A 17,005-nucleotide genomic window follows, 5' to 3' on the forward strand; every position below is an offset into this window, starting at 1 on the left:
CAGGCTGGCGCACATGCCTTTAATTCCAAGCACTCAGGAGAAAGAGGCAGGCAAATCTTTGAGTTTGAGGTCAACCTGGTCTACAGAGAGAATTCCAGGACAGTTCAGACTACACAGAGATACCCGCCTCAAAAAAAATTTTTTTTCTTTTAATTAAAAAAAATAAAGTGCTCACTTTGGCAGCACATATACTAAAATTGGAACATACAGAGAAGATTAGCATGGCCCCTGTGGAAGGATGATACGAAAATTCGTGAAACATTCCATATGTAAAAAATACATAAAAATTAGCACCAAACGGTGGTGATACACACCTTTAACCCCAGCACTCAGGAAACAGAGGCAGACTGATCTCTGTGAGTTTGAGGCCAGCCTGGTCTACATGGTAAAACAGCCAGGACTACACATTGGCGCTCTGTCCCCCGCCCCCAAAATCCTTTTCTCTGTATTTATTTATTTTTGTAGGGGGGCACGTGCATGCTATGGTGATCACTTGAAGGTTAAAGGACAAGTTTCACTTCTCTCCCACGACGTGGATTCCGGGGATGCAACTTGGTGGCTAGGCTACCCACTGAGCCTTCTCCCCAGCTACCCAGTAAGACCCTCTCTCAAAAAATACAAAACAAAGATATCACAATCAAACCTATGTGAGTGCTTTTCTTAAATTCAGGTGCATTATGCAGCATTTCCCAGAAATACTGGCCCTAGAAATAGGAAACCCTTTTTATTCTTATATTTCCGTGTTCTGAGGCTTGCACATGTCTTCCTGCTCACTAAGCAGGCCGTCTCCAGTTGAGTGGCCGTCCCCAGCCCCTCCAACCCAAAGGTACTTTCTCTTCTCTTTTGATTCACTTCAAACAAATGAGCTAGTACATATGCTGTTTCAGCATAGAGAACTCCAGCAACTCATACAAGAGTAAAGTTCAATCTCCCCGCCCCCATCTTCCTCACAGGTGACACTGTGGGCAGCCTGGGACAAGCCTTTCAAGGCCTTCCTTCCACACGCTTGCCTTCACGTGCATGCTCAGATCATGGCTAACTGTCGTTCCCAAATGACTGTATTTTCTCTGTCACCTGCTCCTACCTTCTGCTTGAGGCAGTGGCTCTGGCCTCCACTCGAGAAACTAGACAGCCTAGTACCCCCTGGTAATGCTGTGTCCTCCAAGGCCAGTCATTGCTATGGTTTAGATCTGGTCTGCATCCTGCTAGGGTTTCTGTGCCCCAATTTAATCCCCACTGTGTGGTGTTAAAAGGGTGGACACTGGACTGGAAGCATAGCTCAGTGATAGGAAGAATGTGAGGCTCTGGGTTCAATCCAAGGCCCCCAAAAGAAACAGAAAAGAGGGCAAACTTTACAATGGCCACGGTATTTGGGAAGTGACTAGGGTTAGAGAGGGACACTTGAGTGGAGCCCCATGAGTGACTTTCCAGGAGACACAAATGCAAAGTTCCTATTATTGCCATCTGATGTCCCGGGCTATGTTGGGACATCCCTAGCAAGAAGACCATCATGAAATGTGGCCAAGATGTCCAAAACTGTGAGCTGAAAACCAACAGGACTGTTATTGTTTACAAATTATAATCTTATGGTATTGTGTCATCATTTTGTTTGTATTTTTGACAAGTTCTCACTATGAAGATCAAGCTGGCCTGAAACTCACTGTGCCCCTTGCCTTGGCCTCCTCCCAAGTGCTGGGCTTACAGGAGTGAGTCACTATGTCCCGTTGATACTGTGTTATTAGCAACAGAAAACAGGCTGACGCGTCATTGAAAGCAACAGCGAGGAGCTAGAGAACGTTAAGAATGCTAGAGCGTTCTAAATTAAATCTTCTCTTTAAAAATGTGTTTAGTGCTGGCCACAGTGGCACAAGCCTTTAATCCCAGCACCCAGGAGGCAGAGGCTGGTGAGCCTCTGTGAGTTCGAGGCCAGCCTGGGCTACAGAGTGAGTTCCAGGACCGCCAGGGCTACACTTGAAAAAACAAAAACAAACAAACAAACAATAGCAAAAATGCTAAAAGTTAAGAACTCTGACTGCTCTTGTAGAGGACCAGGATTCAATTTCCAGCATCCACGGGGCAGCTCACAACCAGAAGATCCACTTCTGGCCCCTGAGGGCACTGCATGCACATGTTGCACATACATACATACATGCAGGAAAAACACCCATGCACATAAAATAAAAAATTTTGCCGGGCGGTGGTGGTGCACGCCTTTAATCCCAGCACTCGGGAGGCAGAGCCAGGCGGATCTTTGTGAGTTCGAGGCCAGCCTGGTCTACAGAGCGAGATCCAGGAAAGGCGCAAAGCTACACAGAGAAACCCTGTCTCGAAAAACCAAAAAAAAAAAAAATTTTTGGCCGGGGCAGCAGTGATGCACGCCTTTAATCCCAGCACTTGGGGGCGGGGGGGCAGAGCCAGGTGAATCTCTGTGAGTTCGAGTCCAGCCTGGTCTACAAAGTGAGATCCAGGACAGGCTCCAAAGCTGCACAGAGAAAACCCTGTCTCAAAAAACAACCAAAAAAAAATTTAAATATTAAAGTAAAATTGAAGGCAGGACTAGTGATTGAGTCCTATAACTCTGGCTACTGAGAAAAGCTGTTGGGACAAGAAGTCAGAAGCTCCAGGCCAGCCCGAATTGTCACAAAACAAGGGTCTGGAGAGATGGCTCAGCTGTGAAGAGAACCGGTTGATCTTCCAGAGAACCCAGGGTTGACTCCCAGCATCCACATGTCAGCCCACAACTCTCTGTAGCTCTAGCCTCAGGGGATCTGAGGCCATCTTCTGGACTCCTGGGCACCAGGCCCTCATGTGGTACACAGACATACGTGTGGACAAAACACCCATACACATAAAAATAATTTAAAAATTTTTTTTGAGACAGGGTCTCTCTACATAGCTCTGGCTGTCCTGGAACTTACTGTGCAGAACAAGCTAGCCTCAAACTCAGAGACCCACCTGCCTCTGCCTCCTGGGTTCTGGGGTAAAAGGCATATGACACTGTGCCCAGCACTGCATATATTTTTAAAGAAAAATGAATTCACATAACACTGTGCTAGGCACAGTGCCTTTAATCCAGCACTTGGGAGGCAGACACAGACGAATCTGAGCTCAAGGCCAGTGTGGTCTACAGAGTGAGTTTCAGGACAGCTAGAATTACACGGAGAAACGCTGTCTCAAAAAACAAACAGACAAACAAACAAACAAAAAAAACCTGCTAGAGATCTATAGCTCAGTGGTCAAGCATTTGCTTAGCATACACAAGACTCAGGGTTCTATTCCCAGTGCCACACACACAAAGGCAAGAGAATCTCAATTAAGGGGGGAGAGAGATAGAGAGAAAGGGAAACGGGAGAGGGGGCATAGGAGAGGTAGAGGAAGGAAGTAGAGGGAAGGAGGGTAGAGAAAGGGAAGGGGGAGGCAGAGGAGAGGAGGAGAGAGGAGAGCTTGCCAACATGGCCGTCTGTATGGCTCCCTCACTGCATGTGGTGACCTGCACAGGGTGGGACCAGGACGTCATGGAGCTAATGGGACTGTAGATTCCATCCTCATCCTTCGAGAACTTTGGGTTTCTCTGAGTTGTCTCAGCATCTGCCTTAGAGGAGTAGGAGGTTTGGTCTCACCCTCGCTCACCAGTGTCCACCTGCACCATCCTGGGTACCTTTGCTCCAAACCTGACCCCAGACTCTGCCCCTTGCCTACCACTGAGGAGGGTGTTTTGCTACAGTCCTGGCACTCCACCAACACATTTGCAGCCCCCTCTTGAATTTGACTCTAGTGAGATGTCTTCTGCAGGGGCTACAAGCAGAAGCCCCATCCATCGTTTCCAGACAACGGTGGGCATTCTGCTGCTTTGTTTACGATTGCTGTCACTTTTGCAGCCCCTTGTGAGGAACTCTCATATGATCATAGCACTAACGAAGCCGTGGCTCAGAGAGGGTCAATGATTCACCCATGTCACACAGCTAAAAATGATGCAGCAGGGATTGGATCCCAGAGCGGTCTGACCCAGCCTTCTCACCTAGCCATTTCTAAATCTGAGATCCCTATGTGCCCAGACTGGATTTGTGTGTGTGTGTGTGTGTGTGTGCATTCTTCATTTCTTTCTTTCTTTCTTTTTTTTTTTTTTTTTTTTTTTTGGTTTTTGGTTTTTGGTTTTTTCGAGACAGGGTTTCTCTGTGTAGTTTTGGTGGCTGTCCTGGATCTTGCTCTGTAGACCAGGCTGGCCTTGAACTCACGGAGATCCGCCTGGCTCTGCCTCCCAAGTGCTGGGATTAAAGGCATGCGCCACCACCACCTGGCTTCATTTCTTCTTTTAAGATTTATGGGGGCTGGAGAGATGGCTCAGAGGTTAAGAGCACTGGCTGTTCTTCCAGAGGTCCTGAGTTCAATTCCCAGCAACCCACCTGGTGGCTCACAACCATCTGTAATGAGATCTGGCACCCTCTTCTGGCATGCAGGGATACATGCAAACAGAACACTGTATACATAATAAATAAATAAATCTTTAAAAAAAAAAAAGATTTATTATTTAGAGGCCAAAGAGATGGCTTAGCAGTTAAGAGCTCTTGCTGCTCCTGCAGAGGACTTGGGTGTGGTTCCCACCACCTACATGGTGACTAACAACTGCCTGTAACTCCAGGGGTGGGAGATCAGATGCCTCTCCTGACCTCTGTGGACTTCTGCATGCATGGCATTCATGAAGGCATACACATATAGACATAAAATATTACTTTTAAATGAAATATGTTTATTATTTGTGTATGTGTGTGCATGTGCATGTGTCCTCAGAGTTGGAAGAAGGCATGGGATCCCTTGGAGCTGGAGTCCTAGGTGATTTTGAGTCACCTGATGTCTTACTTTTCTTTTTTTTAAGATTTATTTATTATGTATACAGCCTGCATAGATGCATACACACCAGAAGAGGGCACCAGATCTCATTACAGATGGTTGTGAGCCACCATGTGGGTGCTGGGAATTGAACTCAGGACCTCTGGAAGATCGGTCAGTGCTCTTAACTGCTGAGCCGTCTCTCCAGCCCCAATGACTTACTTTTCTATTGCTGTGAAGACACCACGACCAAGGAAAAGAAAGAGTTTATGGGGCTCACAGTTTCAGAGGGTGAGTCCATGACCATCATGGCAGGCAGCATGGCAGCAGGCAGGCAGACATGGTGCTGTGGCAGTAGCTGAGAGCTTACATCTTGATCCAGGCAGAGAGAGAGCTAACTGGGAATGATGTAGGCTTCCGAACCTCAAAGTCCACTCCCAGTGACACACCTCCTCCAACAAGGCCACACCTCCTATTCCTTCCCAAACAGTTCTACCAACTGGGGGACAAGCAGTTAAATATATGAACCTATAGGGACCATTCTCATTCAAACCACCACATATGACCTGGCTACTGGGAAGTGAACTACTCCAGTCCTCTGGAAGAGCAGCAGGCTTTCTGCCATTATTATTATTATTATTATTATTATTATTATTATTATTTTGATGACACCTTCACCATGGTGCTTGTAAGGTCTTGTTCTAAGTGTGCTTCAGTGTTATGGAGTGTATACTGTGTATGGATGTATTGCTGGTGCAAGAAAAAGCAGAATGGCCAATACCTAGACAGGAGGTATAGGTGAGACTTTTGGGGACAGAGAGGACTCTGGGAAGAGAAAGATGGAGAGGCAGAGCAAACAGGATGTGCAAGAGGAGAGGTAACAGCCACGAGCCATATGGCAGAGTGTAGATTAATAGAAGTGGGTTAATTTAAGTTATAAGAACTAGTTAGAAACAAACCTAAGCCATAGGCTGAGCTTTCGTAATTCATAAGAAGTCTCCATGTCATTATTTGGGAGCTGGCGGGACAGAGAAAGACTCGTTACACTTCAGTACTTCACCAGCAGCTTGCCACTGTGATCGTGGAGTGCTGGCTCTCTTCCCACGCGATGGTAAGACCCAAGCTGTTTTTTTCCTGATCCCTGCCCTTTACTCTCGTCTAGGTGCATGCAGTACTGAACTGCAATCTCACAGCTACTTTCTGAGTTTTGTTTTGTCTTTTTGAGACAGGGCCTCACTAGCTTTGGCCTCTCAACAGTCCTCCTGCTCCAGCCTTGGGAAAGCTGGGATCCTAGGCACGAGGGGCCATCTGGCCCCACAGCTCCTTGTTGCTGGGTGGACGTGAATTTACTCACTGGCCTCTGTGACCTTCTGGTTTCCTTGTCTGAGAAGCCTCCAAGCCTCGGTGAACAATGAGGTGGTATAAAGCAGGGTGCCTGGTACAGAGCAGGAAAGGAAAGGAAAAAACACTTAGACCCATTTTGTCCCCAACTCTTTCTCTACGTAAGAGGCTCTGTCACTGCCTCATGTGCCCTCAGCAATTAGCCCTGGCTTACTTAGGTCTGGAACATGTGAGACCATGACTCCAGCTTCCATCTCCTCTTAGAGGATGGGGTCACGGGAGGTGGGGGCCATACCAGGATGAATGGCAGAGACTGGTCGCTAGCGGGTGCCCCATGGGGGAACTCATTGTCACAATAAACCCGCTGAGGTGCCAGCCCACTGGGTATGCATACCCAGTACCCCTCGGGGTTCTCCCATACTTTGACCAGTGGATTCTAGCTGCTTGGTAAAGGCCTGTTGAAGAAACATGTTCTCATCAGGAGAGAAACTGAGGCAGTAAAAGACAGCAAGAGAATGGCACAGGCCCTGTTTCAACATGGAGAGACTTTGTGGCATACATCCTGCTAAAGACACAGCCACTTGAGTGAAGGCCGGGCGAGGAAGAGCACTCTGTCTTCGGTTGATTCCGCGGGCCCTCCAGCTGATGGGCCCTGCCCATCTGTGCCACAGTGCGGCCAGTCTGAAAATAGGAGGTGGCCCGGTAGCACAGCCTTTGATCCCAGGCCTCAAAGGCTCAGGTAGGAGGATCACAAATTCCAGGCCAGCCCCGGTGACAGGGGAAGACCCTGTCCCTTAGAACAGCAACAAAGCTGGCCACAGTCACGTGCATCTGTAATCCCAGTACTCGAAAGCCTGAGGCAGAAGGATAACTAGGAGTTCAAGGCAAGTCTGAGCTACAGAGTGAGATCCTATCTCAAAATAAGACCCCACCCCACCCCACCCCACCCCACCCCATCCCCTACACAGAGACTCGCAACTGAGAGGAGGGATGGGCATAGTGCTGGAATTCCAGCACTCTTGGAGAGTAGGAGAATCAGAAGTTCAAGGTCATCCTCAGCTACATATTGAGTTTGGTACCAGTCTTGACCATAGGAGACCCTAAGTAAGTAAGCTAGTAAAATAATAAGTAAACCAGGAAAGGTAGTGGTGTGGTAGGGAAGATAGATTCGAAAAGTACCAGAGATGCAGTGTATGCTGTACTTACTCAGGGGACACATCCAGCTGCTTCCAGCCCCCACCAGCTTCTACCCTCTTTTCTGCAGGAGTCACCCTTTGGCCTTTAAACAGAACCCCTCCCCACCTTTTCAACAAGCAAGCACTCCATCCTGGGCTACACTGAAGCCCAGGTCTGTGCTTAACCTCATAGTTCCTGTCCTAGCTCTCAGTCCTGTGGGTGTCTAAGGCACCACCTACTGTCACCAAGTTAGAGAGGGCTCACACACTTCTTTCTCAATGCTTGATGAGCTGTGGTCATCCTTGCTCTGTAGCTATGGGGAGTCAGGAGAGAGCTATAAACTTGGCTCACCCAGCTCTTTGCAGTCTCCTTGCTCACCAACACTGCCAGGACCCCTCTATATGCCTTCTGTTGCTTGGTAACCATGCATCCTCCCCATCCTACAGCAGTACCCTGGAAACTCTAGTGGTGATGCTGTAGGAAGAGCCTTGCTGGACCCCACAGGACCTGATGAGCTACTAGTAGTCGGTATGTGGAAACATGATCCAAAAGGGCCTCAGTGTGAACGGAGCTGCTTCACATCCAGGCCCCATACCACCTCTGGCGCTTAGCCTGTTTGGGCATGTCACCTTTGGTACTTTCACATCTTGGCCTGCATTTCTGGGTCTGTACCTGGGGACTCTTCTTCACTCGCTCAGGCTGCACTTCTGTCATTTTGGCTGGCTCTTGTCAACACACACACACATTTCCAAGGCTCCACCTGTCAAGCATGTAGTAGCCAGCCCTCACACCACTTCCCACCAAGGACCACTGTAGCCAGCCCATGACGTCTCAAAATGAGGACTACAGCTCCTGGGCCATCTTCCCACATCCCCCATGGTGGGAGAATCCCAGGAGGAAGACTCAGGAGCATTGTTTCTCAGCCAGCAGTAGGCTCTCAGAGAAACCACACTGGCCTTAGGGCCAAGCAGACCAGGGCTGGGCCCTGACTAGAAAGACTTGCACCCTCACTCCCTTCCTTTATGTGGGCAGTCCTGGGAGGCTCAGTGTCTGTGCCGGCCAAAATCTCTCCACCCAGACCTTCCACCAACCAGTAGCAAGTACCCTCCAAAGGCATGGTGCTTGTCTAGATTCACCTGGCTGTCCTCTGCCATCCAGCCTTCCTGGGTCATTGATACTGGGTTTGACAATATTTTTTTGTGAGTTAAGGAGCTGGACAGAGCCGGGTGGTGGTGGCACACGTACCTAGTCTCCACACTCAGGAGGCAGAGGCAGGAGGATCTGGAGTTCGAGGCCACCCTGGTCTACAGAGCAAGTTCCACAACAGCCAGGGCTACATAGAGAAACCTTGTCTTGAAAAACCACTGCCTACCTTCCCCTTGCAAAAAAAAAAGGTGGACTGAGAGGTTAGCCCAGAGCCAGCTGAGACAAGACACTGGCAGGCTGAAGGGACGTACAATGGGGTGGGGCAGTTAGCTCCCAGCAGACTGGAGGGGTGAACTGTAGTGGGTAGCCTGCAGGCTGCCTTCTTCTAGCTGAGGAGGTCAGCAGATAGCAGACAGCAGGTACTTTTAGTCCCGGGCCAAGGGATCTCACCAAACCCCATTGCCTGATGCTGTTGCAACCTGGCGAGTTTCCCAGCTCTCCTGGGTCCCCAAGTAGAAGGGCTTAATTTAGCTCACTCCCCAACTTAGGTTTGAATAATTAAACAGAGTGGACAGAAATAGCAGCTGGACAGTGAAGATGGGTTATTTTGGGGTTTTCTGGAACACACTGCTCCTGGTGTCACCCAACCTCTATAGAGGGTGGAGCCAGCGCCGAGGCTGCTGGGAGATTCCTGTGGGGAAACCACCTCACTCTTTGGGCTCCATGGGCTGTTAGGGCTGCTCTGAGCCAGAGGAGAGTCTCAGCTCTCCTTGGGCCTCTTTTTCAAAGATGAGTTGGTACCACTGCCTCCCGATCTCAGTTATTCCCAGGCAGGACGTGCCCTCCGGTGTCTGTCAGGCCTTCAGTCTTGGAAAGGGTGACAGAAACTGACAAGGAGCTCAGTGAGACAGGCTGGACAAGGACTAGGTGGTCTCTAACCACAAGAACCTGGAACCAGGTGACAGGAGGCTCTGCACCCTCACCACAGGGAGCGAAGGGTGTGTGTGGGGGGAGCAGAGGTGGAAATAGGGAGGAAAGAATGGCAGCTGAGGGTAGGGGTGGGGGAGAGCAGGGGTGGGGCTTCAGAAGAGAACACCCAAACTGAGTTAGTATCCAGCCAAGACGTTTCTGCCTGAGACATTGCATTATATATCTGTAATTACCCTCTATGCTGAAGTCAGATTGCAGATTCGGGCCATCCTGGGCTACAGAATGAAAATGAAGGCTGTGAATCTCCTGGCAGGAAGAGGTACAGCCTCCCGTGTTTCCCATGGCTAGCTGAGGCACCTTTTAGCTACAGAACTGAACTTCAGCTCTTGAGAGTTAAAACCTGCCATGATCATATTACCTTCTCCCTCGGGATAATTTCAGGGTGGGAATGTAGTTCAGACTGGGGAGACACTAAAGTCATTAACTTTTTCTTTTTATTCACTTAACAAGGTGTGTATTGTTTTGTTTTAGATGATGTCTCCTGTAGCATAGGCTGGCTTGGAGCGCATTCTTTATGCAGTCCGAGGATGACTGTCCTCGTCACTGTGATGTGGTGTCACTTTGGTGCTGTGACGAAACACCATGACCAAGGGAACTTATAGAAGAAAGCATTTAATTGGGGGCTTGCGTACAGTTTTAGATGGTGAGTCCATTATTAGCGTGGCAGGGAGTGTGGCAGCAGGCAGGCACGATGCGGGAACAGTTGATCAGAGCTTACCTCCAGATCCACAGGATGGAGGCAGCAGAACGAGAGAGAGAGAGAGAGAGATTGGGTCTGGGCCTAGGGTGGGGTTTTGAAAGCTCAGTGCCACACCTCCTAATTCTTCCCACATAGTTCCAGTAGCTGGGGATCAGTCATTCAAACATATGAGCCTACAGAGTCATTCTTATTTTTTTTTATAAAGATTTATTTTTATTTTATGTGCATTGGTGTTTTGCCTGCATGCATGTCTGTGTGAGGGTGCCAGATTCCCTGGAACTGGGATTACAGACAGTTGTAGGTGCTGGGACTTGAACTCAGGTCCTCGGTATGAGCAGCCAGTGAACTTAACCTCTGAGCCACCTCTCCACCCCAGAGCCCAATGACCCACCACAATGACTGAATGCTTGATCCTTCTGGTGCTAGTATTTATTACAGGTGAGCACTACCACACTTGGTTTATGAGACATTGAACCCAGGCTTTGGGCATCTAGTCAAACACTCTGAAAACTAAGCTAACAAGAAATCTTTAGGTAGGTATAGTGGCGCTCGCCTTTAATCCCAGCACTTAGGAGGCAGAGACAGGTGAATCTCTGTGAGTTCAAGGCCAGCCTGGTCTACAGAGTGAGACCTTGCCTCAAAAAACAGAAAGAAAAATAAAATTTATTTTTTATGACTTTTTTTGTGTGTGCTGGGGAGGAAAGACAAGGGCCTCTCATCACTTATATCACGAAGCTACATCCTCAGCGTTCATGCAACAAACTTTTAATTAAAATGTATCGTTGTTTTATTTTTATAATTTTATTATTTTGCCTAAGGCATGCCTATGTGCTGTCTGTATGCCTGGTGCCAAAGGAGGGTAGAAGAAGACGTCAGATCTACTGGAACTGGAATTACAGACAGTTGTGAGCCTCCATGTGGGACCCTAGACCCTCTGGTCCTCTGGAAGAGCTGAGCCATCTATCCAGCCCTTCCTCAGCAGGCCAGGCTGGCCTTGAACTCACAAAGATATACCTGCCTCTGCCTCCCAAGTACTCAGGTTAAAGGCATATACCACCATACCTAGCCTGATTTTTTTTTTAGAATGAATTTTAGTTATATGTCTGTGTGTGGGTAATATGTATGTGAGTCACCTGATGTGGGTGCTGGGAAATGAACTCAGGTCCTCTGTAAGAGCAGTAAATGTTTTCTTTTTCTTCCTTCCTTTCTTCCTTCCTTCCTTCCTTCCTTCCTTCCTTCCTTCCTTCCTTCCTTCTTCCTTTCTTTCTTTCTTTCTTTCTTTCTTTCTTTCTTTCTTTCTTTCTTTCTTTTTTTTAGACAGGGTTTCTCCATACAGCCCTGGCTGTCCTGGAACTCACTATGTAGACCAGGCTGGCCTCAAACTCACAGAGATCCACCTGCCTCTGCCTCCCAAGTGCTGGGATTAAAGGTGTGCGCCACCACCGCCCGGCTAATAAACGACTTTTAAAGGGTTGTGTGAGATGGCTTTCTGGGTAAACGGTGCTTACCATCAAGCCTCACGAATTTGAACCCCACAGGTTGTGTCCTCTTACCTCTTCATGCAAGCACGCTGTGTGTACGCTCACGAACAGAGTAACTAACGTAGAGGTAATGAACAACAAAAAAAGAGCTTAGCTGGGCATGGTGGCACACACTTTAAACCCCGCACTCTGGAGGCAGGGGCAGCAGGATTTCAGTGAGTCCCAGGCCAGTCAGGGCTCCACAGTGAAATGCCGTCAAACACACAAGCCAAAAGCTTTCGCTGAAATTGCCCTATTGAATGCTCACAGCAGGTAACACTGTCCAAGGTCAGTCAACTAATCAACAGGAGAACCAGAGCTGGGACCTAGCTAGGTTCCACTGCATATGGCTGCAAGGTGCGAAGGCAAGAGCCGCTCAGTAAATGCTGTATGCAGCCAAAAAACAAGATCACCTGGCACCTGAGTGTGTCACAGGACAAATAGGAGAGCCTATGGGCAAAGGTGAGTCTGCGTCAAGATTCTCCCATCCAACGAATACTTAACTGTCTGCTCTGTCCTGTACTCTAGACGGAGGCACAACACTGTGGACAGACACACTGAGTAGGGAGAGGGAAAAGACTGAACTGATGGTTTTTGGTTTTGTCGTCCATCCCGTCCGCCCCCCCCCCCCCCCCCCCCCCCCCCCCCCCCCCCCCCCCAGGATCTCACTATGTCTGTCCTGGAACTCACTCTGTAGACCAAGTTGGAACTCAGAGAGATCCGCCCGCCCTGCCGGTGCTTCCACCGAGCTAAAACTCATGGTTCTTGGGTTTTGTTTGTTTGTTTTAGTTTTTCAAGACAGGGTTTCTCTCTGTAGCCTTGGCTGTCTTGTAACTTGCTCTGTAGACCAGGCTGGCCCTGAACACATAGGAGATCTGCCTGGCAACTCATGATTCTTAAAGGCCAAGGCGGTCTCCAGCTCCTGGGTTTCTATCCCAGATAAACAAACCCAAACGTCTCGGGGAATCTAAAGGAAAAGCTTGGTTTAGGATTCGCCCTCTTGAGCTGGGGCACGGAGCTCAGTGGTAGAATGTGGGCTGACTGTGTGAGGTCCCGAGGTTCAAGCCCTAAAGGGGAGGATGAGTGAGGAGAGTTAAAAGGGGGCCATCGGGCTCCGCTGTGGAGAGCGCTTACCGCCCCACATCGCCCAACCTAAGGTGAGAGGAGAGAACCAACTACGGCAGATTGTCCTCTGATCTCCACACCCGTACATACCACACGCACAATAGAGTAAAATAAAAAAGAAGAAAAAAATAAACTCCCCTATGCTGAGAAGTCTTTTTTAAAAAGTTTATTGGTACTGTACGTGTGCGGGGGTGGGGGAGAAAATGATGTACGTGAAGGTCAGAGGCTAACTGGGGAAATGAATCTCGGGCTTGCACAGAAGCACCTTTATCCGCTGAGCCACTTCGCCAGCCTTATGCAGTCCTTCTCAAAGTCTCCCCTGCATTTCTTCCTGCTCCAACAGTTCCCACCATTGCACTTCGCTTTTCCTTTCTCCGGTAACCTAACAGGCCCTGAGCGCCTGGCCCTTTAAGATTGCCTTCTTCCCCCCACGTGCTGTCTGGTTGGGCTGGCGATGCTGACGCACGATTGACGTCAATAGCAGCTGGTGGAGTTTGGGCACGAGGAGAGAAGTTGGGATGGGGGTGGGGGGGGGAGCGGAGCAAGGAGGCGATCATTTGCATTTAAAGGGGCCTCTGCCGAGTTAATCCGCGCTTTACAGAAACGTGTACTGGGCAAACTTTCTGTCCTAGGCTGGAGATGGGGGCAAGAAAATGGCGTGGTACAACTAAGGCCCGTGACGGCGGGTTTGAGATGTCCTTCCGCGGAAAATGGGAAATAGTCCGTCGGTGCCCAAGCTGAGAGCACGTGACCCGGAGGGGGTGGAGGCAGGAGCTGGGGGGGAGACTACTGTCGGGCTGTGTTCGTCTGCCCCCACCCCCACATCCTGCCCACCCAACTGCAGCTGCCACCACATCCTGCCCAGCCGGGGGCAGGGAGCTCCTGTGGGGGTACACGGACCCGGGACCCGCTCTGGCACCTCTCCCTCTCAGCTCCAGGGGCCTCCGCTCTTATCCCCACGTCTGGTCCCAGACACCCTGACTCTCGGCGTAGGGCACTACTGTGTCACACGGAACTTGACTCCGGCGGACTCGGCTATCCATCCCTCACCTCAACTCTGCCCTGAAGTGGAGTCGTAGGCTACCACGATTGTCGATGCAGAAATGAGGTGTTGAGTAGAGTTTGCACAATCCTAACTCACACAGCTGCGCACACACATTTGCTGAGCGCGTTCCACGCCAGCTCTGCAAAGCTCTGCATCCCCGCAGGAACTCAGGAGCTAGGGAGGAAAAGTACCTTAGAAAGCAAACCCAGCCAGCTAGTGCGTCCTGGGGAGACGGGGACAGAGGGCAGCGTCCCACCTTCGCGCTGAGAGTACCCACGCCCACCTGCTGAGGGTCCGGTTCGCCAGCGTGGTGGTAGATGCCGGGAGAGATGGGGCTGTGTGTGTGTGTCTTTGCTGGGATCATCCAAAAACTGGAAGAATGAGCTAGGTGGCTGAGTTGCGGGTGGAGGTGGGGACTGAGAACTGTCCAGATGGCGCAGGGGAAGGAAGGTGAGGAGGGCCTGCCAAGCAGCTCACCAGACTAGAAGGGATGGCAGGAGCACTTTTCCTAGGTTGGGGAAGGACTGCCAGGTGGAAGAGGGGTGCGGAGAGGGATGGGAACCTGCGGGAAAGACCTTTCCAAGCACAGGTGAATTAGAGAAGCCTGAGAAGGGGCGGGCAAAGGAGGGTGAAGTTTTGTTTGCCAGGGAGCCTTGTAAAGATGGCAATGAAGGTTGAGTTTAGACGGTATTCTTATCAGGACTTCGGTGGGCAGCTAAGTGTTCCAAGGGCCCACGGGGGATTTTACAGCAGCTTTGGGCTGGAAGGTGACTTTTCTTTAGAATAGATGGGTAGAAGCCGGCAAGATGGCTTAGCCAGTAAAGCGCTTGCCAAGCAGGCCTGGCAACGTGAGTTTGAGCCCCCAACCCATGGAAAGGTGGAAGGAGAGATCGACTCCACAGAATCGTCCTCTGACGTCCAAGCATGCACCATGGCACACTAACACACACACACACACACACACACACACACACACACACACACACACACACACACAATAATTAATAAGAGATAGGTGCATAGCCAGAGATGGGAGAGGAAACGTGAGACACAGTCTTTTGCCACCCAGAGGATTCTGGGATGGGAAGTCCAGGGGCCAGAAGAAAAGAATTCAGGAAGTCCAATTTTCATCCAGCTGCCAACATTACCTTGGCCCTTTTCGGTCCTCTGTGGAAATCAAGACCTCACGATTGTTACCTTTTCTCTTCTCTTCCAAGACGTTTTCAGACTCTGAATTTTGCCCCACTTGGACTGTTACTGCCCCCTACTCTGGTCTCGTGTGAGCTGTCAAGTCACCGTGTTAGCGTCCAGGGCCCCACCTCCCCGAGCTCTTCCCTCTTCTTTCTCTTCTAGCTAGTCCTTTAATACCTTCCCCCAGGTGACTCACCTTCCTTCCTCATTCCTTTGTTAAGGACTCAACATTCCAGGTCTAGAATGCCCAGCCAACCAATCATAGCTCTGGAAGGCCCGCCTCAGATTGGAGATTGGCTGGGGTTGTGGTTGGCGGGAGGCTCACCCGGCAGATCTAGGAGAGGTTGGGGAGGGGGATTCTGGGAAAGAATTTCTCCTGGGCTTGGTGATGTTTTGAGAAACAATCTTCAAATAGAGTTGGGCCAGAGGGTTCTCTAGCTTGGATAGCCTCCAAGGTTGAGGCAGGTTGAAAACTCCTGAGGGCTTAGCTGTCCCGGGCCCATCCTGTTTTGTTTTCCTATGAGCTGGGACCCAACGGTCTGAAGGCAGTGTTCCCAGGCCTGTTCCTAAGAAGTCTTTTACAGCAGCCCTGGATCTCTCCAGTCTCAACATTCTGCTTTTCCCGACGTCGGAAACAGCCGGAAAATAAACACCCTGATGACTAAACGCTTTCTCCAGCTCGAGCCTGGGGAAGCACTAAAAATAGAGGCCACAGTGAGGGGAGGTTCCCCACTGGGAGGGCACTTTCCCATCCTGCTCCCACCACTGCTTCGAGCCCGAACAAGGCTGCGTTCTCCAAGTGCTTGGGGAAGAACAGATGCCCTCCCTGAAGTACTGGGGGCAAACCAGCCTGCTCAAGAGTACTGGCATCTCTGCGCTGGGAGCCCCCCCCCCCCCCATACTACTAGGGAAACTAAAGAGCAACATTTGGGGACCATGTGTGATACTGTATAAATCGGGCTTCTGGAAGGAGGGGCCAAGTAGAAGGGCTGGAAAGGGAGGCCAAGGGAATAGGAGCCTGCTAGCTTCCTGTTTAAGGAGGTACGTCTCCAAGCTCTTTGCAGAACTGTCCTATTGAACTTCTCCCATGAGCCAGCCTTGTCCGGACCCATCCTGGCCTCAAGGGCTCTCATTTCCAGTTGAGCAGCCCGAGGGAGGGTCATTACAGAGCAGCACGAGGCACTGTCCTAGTCTACGGGGAACTAAACTCACACCAGATTCACACGTTAGATACTGTCCTTACCACCTTCATTTTACCCGAGAGGATGGAGAGTTAAGAAATGTGCTCTGCTCCTCATCAACAGTAGACGGATTTGAACCAAGACAGTCCTGACTCCAAGATTGATGTTTCTAACCCACCACGTGTTGCCTCTCCTAGTCTCTCCTACCAAAACCCAGACTTTGTCCAGTAAACCAGCCCCTAGCTTGTGAAGAACCTCTGTTCTACAAGGCTTTGAAGTCCAAGCCAGACTCATTTCCTCAAGCTCCAGGTAGAGCCAGCAGAGGACTTGGAAGTGACAGGATGCTGGACAGGAAGTCTGACGGGTCAGTGTTCAGAAGCAATGGTGCGCACAATCTTGTTGTGAAGCACTTAAAAATTCGCCACGCCCAGAAGCCACCAGGGATTTGAAAAGGTTTTGTTGTTGTTGTTGTTGTTTGTTTTTCATAAGAGAGTGACTATTTCTTCTTTAAGACGAGGAGGCTCCTGGATGTTTCCTGTAAGGCAAAGGAGGTGGTGGTTGGGGTCCCGCCCCTTTAAATTGCCCCTTGCTAGTTAAGTGCGCTGGGGCCGCAGGCACTGAAGATTAGGTCACCCGAGAATTATGCACTGTTGCTTTAAATGTCTGGGCGTCAACCGAGCCGGCCAGGGGAAAGGAGGGGGCCTGTCACAGGTAGAGGGAGCAGCGGAGCTCCCCAGGTAACCCCAGCGAGGAGAGAACGCGA

General features: G+C 50.1%; 1 non-coding gene across 1 annotated transcript; it reads left to right on the top strand.

Annotated features, from left to right (window-relative positions):
• Nucleotides 1-167: 167 nt before the first annotated feature.
• LOC128106759 (U6 spliceosomal RNA) lies at nucleotides 168-273 on the top strand. The gene has a single exon (XR_008216819.1). It is a non-coding gene; the product is annotated as a U6 spliceosomal RNA (small nuclear RNA).
• The last annotated feature ends 16,732 nt before the right edge of the window (nucleotides 274-17,005 follow it).

The sequence above is a fragment of the Peromyscus californicus genome, unplaced genomic scaffold (assembly GCF_007827085.1).
Source record: "Peromyscus californicus insignis strain IS unplaced genomic scaffold, ASM782708v3 Scaffold_9__1_contigs__length_137607984, whole genome shotgun sequence".
Lineage (NCBI taxonomy): Eukaryota > Metazoa > Chordata > Mammalia > Rodentia > Cricetidae > Peromyscus > Peromyscus californicus.